The sequence below is a fragment of the Chiloscyllium punctatum genome, chromosome 4 (genome assembly GCF_047496795.1).
Source record: "Chiloscyllium punctatum isolate Juve2018m chromosome 4, sChiPun1.3, whole genome shotgun sequence".
Lineage (NCBI taxonomy): Eukaryota > Metazoa > Chordata > Chondrichthyes > Orectolobiformes > Hemiscylliidae > Chiloscyllium > Chiloscyllium punctatum.
This window is the reverse complement of record NC_092742.1, coordinates 3,508,785-3,519,344: the sequence shown is the minus strand read 5'-3', so window position 1 is coordinate 3,519,344 and position 10,560 is coordinate 3,508,785.

Genomic DNA, 10,560 nt, shown 5'->3' with positions numbered 1-10,560 from the left:
CTCTCTCTATTACATTCTCTCTCTCTCACACATTCTCTCTCACACATTCTCTCTCTCTATTACATTCTCTCTCTCTCACATTCTCTCTCTCTGTTACATTCTCTCTCTCTATTACATTCTCTCACTCACACATTCTCTCTCTCTCTTACATTCTCTCTCTCACATTCTCTCTCCCTATTATTTTTTCTCTCTCACATTCTCTCTGTCGATTACATTCTCTCTCACATTCTCTCTCTCTATTACATTCTCTCTCTTTCTCACATTCTCTCTCTCACATTCTCTATTACATTCTCTCTATTACATTATCTCTCTCACACACACATTCTCTCTCTCTATTACATTCTCTCTCTCACACATTCTCTCTCTTTATTACATTCTCTGTCTCACACCTTCTCTCTCTATTACATTCTCTCTATCACATTCTCTCTCTCATAGATTCTCTCTCTCTATTACATTCGCTCTCTCTATTACATTCTCTCTCTCACATTCTCTCTATTATTCTTTCTCTCTCACATTCTCTCTCTCTATTACATTCTCTCTATTACATTCTCTCTCTCACATTCTCTATCTCTCACATTCTCTCTATTACATTCTCTCTCTCTCACATTCTCTCTCCCTCTCTATTACATTCTCTCTCTCTCACATTCTCTCTTACATTCTCTCTCTCTCACATTCTCTCTCAATTACATTCTCTCTCTCACTCACACACATTCTCTTTCTCTCTCTCTCTATTACATTCTCTCTCTCTCGCATTCTCTCTCTCTATTAAATTCTCTCTCTCACATTCTATCTCAGTATTACATTCTCTCTATCTCACATTCTCTATTACATTCTCTCTCTCTCACATTCTCTCTCTATTACATTCTCTCTCTCTCTCACATACACATTCTCTTTCTCTCTCTCTCACATTCTCTCTCTCTCTCTCACATTCTCTCTCTCCCTCACATTCTCTCTCTCTATTACATTCTCTCTCTCTATTACATTCTCTCTCCCTCTCACATTCTCTCTCTCTCACTCTCACATTCTCTCTCTCACACATTCTCTCTCTCTCTCACATTCTCTCTCTCACACATTCTCTCTCTCACATTCTCTCTCTCACACACATTCTCTCTGTCTCACATTCTCTCTCTCTCTCTCATTCTCTCTCTCTATTACATTCTCTCTCTCTCACACACACATTCTCTTTCTCTCTCTCTCACATTCTCTCTCTCTCACATTCTCTTTCTCTCTCTCTCTCACATTCTCTCTCTCTCACACATTCTCTCTCTCTAATTCTCTCTCTCTATTACATTCTCTCTCTCTCACACACATTCTCTCTCTCTCACACATTCTCTCTCTCTATTACATTCTCTCTCTCTCACATTCTCTCTCTCTATTACATTCTCTCTCCCTCACATTCTCTCTCACACACATTCTCCCTCTCTCTCACATTCTCTCTCTCACACATTCTCTCTCTCACACATTCTCTCTCTCTCTCTCACATTCTCTCTCTCTCATTCTCTCTCTCACATTCTCTCTCTCATTCTCTCTCTCTATGACATTGTCTGTCTCACACACACATTCTCTCTCTCTATTATATTCTCTCTCTCTCTATTACATTCTCTCTCTCACAGATTCTCTCTCTCTATTACATTCGATCTCTCTCTTACATTCTCTCTCTCTCACATTCTCTCTATTACATTCTCTCTCTGACTCACACACATTCTCTTTCTCTCTCTCTCACATTCTCTCTCTCTCACACATTCTCTCTCTCTATTACATTCTCTCTCTCACACACATTCTCTCTCTCTCTCATTCTCTCTCTCTCACATTCTCTCTCTCTCACATTCTCTCTCTCTCACACACATTCTCTTTCTCTCTCTCACACATTTTCTCTCTCTCACACATTCTCTCTCTCTATTACATTCTCTCTCTCTCACACATTCTCTCTCCCTCTCACATTCTCTCTCTCTCTCACTCTCTCTCTCTCACACATTCTCTCTCTCTCTCACATTCTCTCTCTCACACATTCTCTCTCTCTATTACATTCTCTCTCTCACACACACATTCTCTTTCTCTCTCACATTCTCTCTCTCTATTACATTCTCTCTCTCTCACACACACATTCTCTTTCTCTCACACACATATTCTCTCTCTCACACACACATTCTCTTTCTCTCTCTCTCACATTCTCTCTCTCTCATTCTCTCTCTCACATTCTCTCTATTACATTCTCTCTCTCTATTACATTGTCTGTCTCATACACACATTCTCTCTTTATTACATTCTCTCTCTCTATTATATTTTCTCTCTCTCTATTACATTCTCTCTCTCACAGATTCTCTCTCTCTATTACATTCGCTCTCTCTATTACATTCTCTCTCTCTCACATTCTCTCTCTATTATTCTTTCTCTCTCACATTCTCTCTCTCTATTACATTCTCTCTCTCTCACATTCTCTCTATTACATTCACTCTCTCACTCACACACATTCTCTTTCTCTCTCTCACATTCTCTCTCTCTCTGTTACATTCTCTCTCTCACACATTCTCTCTCTCTCACATTCTCTCTCTATTACATTCTCTCTCTCACACACACATTCTCTTTCTCTCTCTCTCTCATTCTCTCTCTCTATTACATTCTCTCCATCTCATATTCTCTCTCTCTCTCACATTCTCTCTCTCTATTACATTCTCTCTCTCTATTACATTCTCTCTCTCTCACATTCTCTCTCTCACACATTCTCTCTCTCTCACATTCTCTCTCTCACACATTCTCTCTCTCACACATTCTCTCTTTCTCACATTCTCTCTCTCACACATTCTCTCTCTCTATTACATTCTCTCTCTCACTTACACACATTCTCTTTCTCTCTCTCTCACATTCTCTCTTCCTCTCTCTCACATTCTCTCTCTCTCACATTCTCTCTTACATTCTGTCTCTCTCACATTCTCTCTCTCACTCACACACATTCTCTTTCTCTCTCTCTCACATTCTCTCTCTCTCTATTAAATTCTCTCTCTATTACATTCTCTCTCACTATTACATTCGCTCTATCTCACATTCTCTATTACATTCTCTCTCTCTCACATTCTCTCTCTATTACATTCTCCCTCTCTCTCACACACACATTCTCTTTCTCTCTCATTCTCTCTCTCTATTACATTCCCTCTCTCTCACATTCTCTCTCTCTATTACATTCTCTCTCTCTCACATTCTCTCTCTCTATTACATTCTCTCTCCCTCACATTCTCTCTCACACACATTCTCCCTCTCACACATTCTCTCTCTCTCACATTCTCTCTCTCACACATTCTCTCTCTCTCACATTCTCTCTCTCTCTATTACATTCTCTCTCTCACACATTCTCTCCCTCTATTACATTCTCTCTCTCTCACATTCTCTCTCTATTACATTCTCTCTCCCTCACATTCTCTCTATTACATTCTCTCTCTCACTCACACACATTCTCTTTCTCTCTCTCTCATTCTCTCTCTCTATTACATTCTCTCCATCTCATATTCTCTCTTTCTCTCACATTCTCTCTCTCTATTACATTCTCTCTCTCTCACATTCTCTCTCTCACCAATTCTCTCTCTCTCACATTCTCTCTCTCACACATTCTCTCTCACATTCTCTCTCTCTCTATTACATTCTCTCTCTCACTTTCACACATTCTCTTTCTCTCTCTCTCACATTCTCTCTTCCTCTCTCTCACATTCTCTCTCTCTCTATTACATTCTCTCTCTCACACATTCTCTCCCTCTATTACATTCTCTATCTCTCACATTCTCTCTCTATTACATTCTCTCTCCCTCACATTCTCTCTATTACATTCTCTCTCTCACTCACACACATTCTCTTTCTCTCTCTCTCATTCTCTCTCTCTATTACATTCTCTCCATCTCATATTCTCTCTTTCTCTCACATTCTCTCTCTCTATTACATTCTCTCTCTCTCTCACATTCTCTCTCTCACCAATTCTCTCTCTCTCACATTCTCTCTCTCACACATTCTCTCTCTCTCACATTCTCTCTCTCTCTATTACATTCTCTCTCTCACACATTCTCTCCCTCTATTACATTCTCTCTCTCTCACATTCTCTCTCTATTACATTCTCTCTCCCTCACATTCTCTCTATTACATTCTCTCTCTCACTCACACACATTCTCTTTCTCTCTCTCTCATTCTCTCTCTCTATTACATTCTCTCCATCTCATATTCTCTCTTTCTCTCACATTCTCTCTCTCTATTACATTCTCTCTCTCTCACATTCTCTCTCTCACACATTCTCTCTCTCTCACATTCTCTCTCTCCCACATTCTCTCTCTCACACATTCTCTCTCTCTCACATTCTCTCTCTCTATTACATTCTCTCTCTCACTTACACACATTCTCTTTCTCTCTCTCTCACATTCTCTCTTCCTCTCTCTCACATTCTCTCTCTCTCACATTCTCTCTTACATTCTGTCTCTCTCACATTCTCTCTCTCACTCACACACATTCTCTTTCTCTCTCTCTCACATTCTCTCTCTCTCTATTAAATTCTCTCGCTATTACATTCTCTCTCACTATTACATTCGCTCTATCTCACATTCTCTATTACATTCTCTCTCTCTCACATTCTCTCTCTATTACATTCTCCCTCTCTCTCACACACACATTCTCTTTCTCTCTCTCTCACATTCTCTCTCTCTATTACATTCCCTCTCTCTCACATTCTCTCTCTCTATTACATTCTCTCTCTCTCACATTCTCTCTCTCTATTACATTCTCTCTCCCTCACATTCTCTCTCACACACATTCTCCCTCTCACACATTCTCTCTCTCTCACATTCTCTCTCTCACACATTCTCTCTCTCTCTCACATTCTCTCTCTCTCACACATTCTCTCTCTCTCACACATTCTCTCTCTCTCTCACATTCTCTCTCTAACACATTCTCTCTCTCTCACATTCTCTCTCTCTCTCACATTCTCTCTCTCTATTACATTCTCTCTCTCACACACACACATTCTCTTTCTCTCTCACATTCTCTCTCTCTATTACATTCTTTCTCTCTCACACACACATTCTCTTTCTCTCTCTCACACACATATTCTCTCTCTCACACACACATTCTCTTTCTCTCTCTCTCACATTCTCTCTCTCTCATTCTCTCTCTCACATTCTCTCTCTCTATTACATTCTCTCTCTCATTCTCTCTCTCTATTACATTGTCTGTCTCACACACACATTCTCTCTCTATTACATTCTCTCTCTCTATTATATTCTCTCTCTCTCTATTACATTCTCTCTCTCACAGATTCTCTCTCTCTATTACATTCGCTCTCTCTATTACATTCTCTCTCTCTCACATTCTCTCTCTATTATTCTTTTTCTCTCACATTCTCTCTCTCACATTCTCTCTCTATTACATTCTCCCTCTCTCTCACACACACATTCTCTTTCTCTCTCTCACATTCTCTCTCTCTATTACATTCTCTCTCTCTCACATTCTCTCTCTCTCTCTCACATTCTCTCTCTCTATTACATTCTCTCTCTCTCACATTCTCTCTCTCTATTACATTCTCTCTCCCTCACATTCTCTCTCACACACATTCTCCCTCTCTCTCACATTCTCTCTCTCACACATTCTCTCTCTCTCTCTCTCACATTCTCTCTCTCTCATTCTCTCTCTCAATTTCTCTCTCTCATTCTCTCTCTCTATGACATTGTCTGTCTCACACACACATTCTCTCTCTCTATTATATTCTCTCTCTCTATTACATTCTCTCTCTCACAGATTCTCTCTCTCTATTACATTCGATCTCTCTCTTACATTCTCTCTCTCTCACATTCTCTCTATTACATTCTCTCTCTGACTCACACACATTATCTTTCTCTCTCTCTCACATTCTCTCTCTCTCTATTACATTCTCTCTCTCTCACACATTCTCTCTCTCTATTATATTCTCTCTCTCTATTACATTCTCTCTCTCACACACATTCTCTCTCTCTCTCATTCTCTCTCTCTCACATTCTCTCTCTCTCTCACATTCTCTCTCTCTCACACACACATTCTCTTTCTCTCTCTCTCACATTCTCTCTCTCTCTCACATTCTCTCTCTCTCACACATTCTCTCTCTCTATTACATTCTCTCTCTCACACACATTCTCTCTCCCTCTCACATTCTCTCTCTCTATCACATTCTCTCTCTCACACATTCTCTCTCTCTCTCACATTCTCTCTCTCTCACATTCTCTCTCTCTATTACATTCTCTCTCTCACACACACACATTCTCTTTCTCTCTCACATTCTCTCTCTCTATTACATTCTCTCTCTCTCACACACACATTCTCTTTCTCTCTCACACATATTCTCTCTCTCACACACACGTTCTCTTTCTCTCTCTCTCACATTCTCTCTCTCACATTCTCTCTATTACATTATCTCTCTCACAGATTCTCTCTCTCTATTACATTCGCTTTCTCTATTACATTCTCTCTCTCACATTCTCTCTCTATTACATTCTCTCTCTCTCACATTCTCTCTATTACATTCTCTCTCTCACTCACACACATTCTCTTTCTCTCTCTCACATTCTCTCTCTCTCTATTACATTCTCTCTCTCACACATTCTCTCTCTCTATTACATTCTCTCTCTCTCACATTCTCTCTCTATTACATTCTCTCTCTCTCACACACACATTCTCTTTCTCTCTCTCTCTCATTCTCTCTATTACATTCTCTCCATCTCATATTCTCTCTCTCTCTATTACATTCTCTCTCTCTCACATTCTCTCTCTCTCACATTCTCTCTCTCACACATTCTCTCTCTCACACATTCTCTCTCTCTCACATTCTCTCTCTCACACATTCTCTCTCTCTATTACATTCTCTCTCTCACTTCCAGACATTCTCTTTCTCTCTCTCTCACATTCTCTCTTCCTCTCTCTCACATTCTCTCTCTCTCACATTCTCTCTTACATTCTGTCTCTCTCACATTCTCTCTCTCACTCACACACATTCTCTTTCTCTCTCTCTCACATTCTCTCTCTCTCTATTAAATTCTCTCTCTATTACATTCTCTCTCACTATTACATTCTCTCTATCTCACATTCTCTAATACATTCTCTCTCTCTCACATTCTCTCTCTATTACATTCTCCCTCTCTCTCACACACACATTCTCTTTCTCTCTCTCTCACATTCTCTCTCTCTATTACATTCCCTCTCTCTCACATTCTTTCTCTCTCTCACATTCTCTCTCACTATTACATTCTCTCTATCTCACATTCTCTATTACATTCTCTCTCTCTCACATTCTCTCTCTATTACATTCTCCCTCTCTCTCACACACACATTCTCTTTCTCTCTCTCTCACATTCTCTCTCTCTATTACATTCTCTCTCCCTCACATTCTCTCTCACACACATTCTCCCTCTCACACATTCTCTCTCTCTTTCTCACATTCTCTCTCTCTCACACATTCTCTCTCTCTCTCTCATTCTCTCTCTCTCACATTCTTTCTCTCTAGTACATTCTCTCTCTCACACACACACATTCTCTTTCTCTCTGTCACACATTCTCTCTCTCTATTACACTCTCTCTCTCACACACATTCTCTCTCTCTATTACATTCTCTCTCTCTCACACACACATTCTCTTTCTCTCTCTATTACATACTCTCTCTCTCACATTCTCTCTCTCTATTACATTCTCTCTCTCTAACACACACATTCTCTTTCTCTCTCTCTCACATTCTCTCTCTCTCTCTCACATTCTCTCTCTCACACACATTCTCTCTCTCTATTACATTCTCTCTCTCACACATTCTCTCTCCCTCTCACATTCTCTCTCTCTCTCACTCTCTCTCTCACATTCTCTCTCTCACACATTCTCTCTCTCTCACACATTCTCTCTCTCACACATTCTCTCTCTCTCTCACATTCTCTCTCTCTATTACATTCTCTCTCTCACAGACACACATTCTCTTTCTCTCTCACATTCTCTCTCTCTCACACACACATTCTCTTTCTCTCTCTCTCTCACATTCTCTCTCTCTCTCACACACATTCTCTCTCTCTCACACATTCTCTCTCTCTCACACATTCTCTCTCTCTCTCTCTCATTCTCTCTCTCTCACACATTCTCTCTCTCTCACACACACATTCTCTTTCTCTCTCTCTCTCACATTCTCTCTCTCTCACACACACATTCTCTTTCTCTCTCTCTCTCATATTCTCTCTCTCTCATTCTCTCTCATATTCTCTCTCTCTCATTCTCTCTCTCTATTACATTCTCTCTCTCATTCTCTCTCTCTATTACATTGTCTGTCTCACACACACATTCTCTCTCTCTATTACATTCTCTCTCTCTATTATATTCTCTCTCTCTCTATTACATTCTCTCTCTCACAGATTCTCTCTCTCTATTACATTCGCTCTATTACAATCTCTCTCTCACATTCTCTCTCTATTATTCTTTCTCTCTCACATTCTCTCTCTCTATTACATTCTCTCTCTCACATTCTCTCTCTATTACATTCTCTCTCCCTCACATTCTCTCTCTCTCACATTCTCTCTCTCTCTATTACATTCTCTCTCTCTCTATTACGTTCTCTCACTCTCACAGTCTCTTTCTCTGTTACATTCTCTCTCACATTATCTCTCTCTATTACATTCTCTCTCACATTCTCTCTATTACATTCTCTCTCTCACACATTTTCTCTCTCTTTCTCACATTCTCTCTCTATTACATTCTCTCTCACTATTACATTCTCTCTATCTCACATTCTCTATTACATTCTCTCTCTCTCACATTCTCTCTCTATTACATTCTCCCTCTCTCTCACACACACATTCTCTTTCTCTCTCTCTCACATTCTCTCTCTCTATTACATTCTCTCTCTCTCACATTCTCTCTCTCTATTACATTCTCTCTCCCTCACATTCTCTCTCTCACACATTCTCCCTCTCACACATTCTCTCTCTCTCTCACATTCTCTCTCTCACACATTCTCTCTCTCTCACACATTCTCTCTCTCTCACACATTCTCTCTCTATTACATTCTCCCTCTCTCTCACACACACATTCTCTTTCTCTCTCTCTCACATTCTCTCTCTCTATTACATTCTCTCTCTCTCACATTCTCTCTCTCTATTACATTCTCTCTCCCTCACATTCTCTCTCTCACACATTCTCCCTCTCACACATTCTCTCTCTCTCTCACATTCTCTCTCTCACACATTCTCTCTCTCTCACACATTCTCTCTCTCTCACACATTCTCTCTCTCTCTCATTCTCTCTCTCTCACATTCTTTCTCTCTATTATATTCTCTCTCTCACACACACACATTCTCTTTCTCTCTCTCACACATTCTCTCTCTCTATTACATTCTCTCTCTCACACACATTCTCTCTCTCTCTCTCTCATTCTCTCTCTCTCACATTCTCTCTCTCTATTACATTCTCTCTCTCACACACACACACATTCTCTTTCTCTCTCTATTTCATTCTCTCTCTCTCACACACACATTCTCTTTCTCTCTCTCTCACGTTCTCTCTCTCTCTCTCACATTCTCTCTCTCTCACACATTCTCTCTCTATTACATTCTCTCTCTCTCACATTCTCTCTCTCTCACACATTCTCTCTCCCTCTCACATTCTCTCTCTCTCTCACTCTCTCTCACACATTCTCTCTCTCTCTCACATTCTCTCTCTCACACATTCTCTCTCCCTCTCACATTCTCTCTCTCACTCATTCTCTCTCTCTCTCACATTCTCTCTCTCTATTACATTCTCTCTCTCACACACACACATTCTCTTTCTCTCTCACATTCTCTCTCTCTATTACATTCTCTCTATGACACACACACATTCTCTTTCTCTCTCTCTCTCACATTCTCTCTCTCTCACACACACATTATCTTTCTTTCTCTCTCACATTCTCTCTCTCTCACACACACATTCTCTTTCTCTCTCTCTCACATTCTCTCTCTCTCATTTTCTCTCTCACATTCTCTCTCTCTCTTACATTCCAACTCTCATTCTCTCTCGCTATTACATTGTCTGTCTCACACACACATTCTCTCTCTTTATTATATTCTCTCTCTCTCTGTTACATTCTCTCTCTCACAGATTCTCTCTCTCTATTACATTCGATCTCTCTATTACATTCTCTCTCTCTCACATTCTCTCTCTATTATTCTTTCTCTCTCACATTCTCTCTCTCTATTACATTCTCTCTCTCACATTCTCTATCTCTCACATTCTCTCTCTATTACATTCTCTCTCTCTCACATTCTCTCTATTACATTCTCTCTCTGACTCACACACATTCTTTCTCTCTCACATTCTTTCTCTCTCTATTACATTCTCTCTCTCACACACATTCTCTCTCTCTATTACATTCTCTCACTCTCACAGTCTCTTTCTCTGTTACATTCTCTCTCACATTATCTCTCTCTATTACATTCTCTCTCACATTCTCTCTCTATTACATTCTCTCTCACACACATTTTCTCTCTATTACATTCTCTCTCTCTCACACATTCTCTCTCTCTATTACATTCTCTCACTCTCACGGTCTCTTTCTCT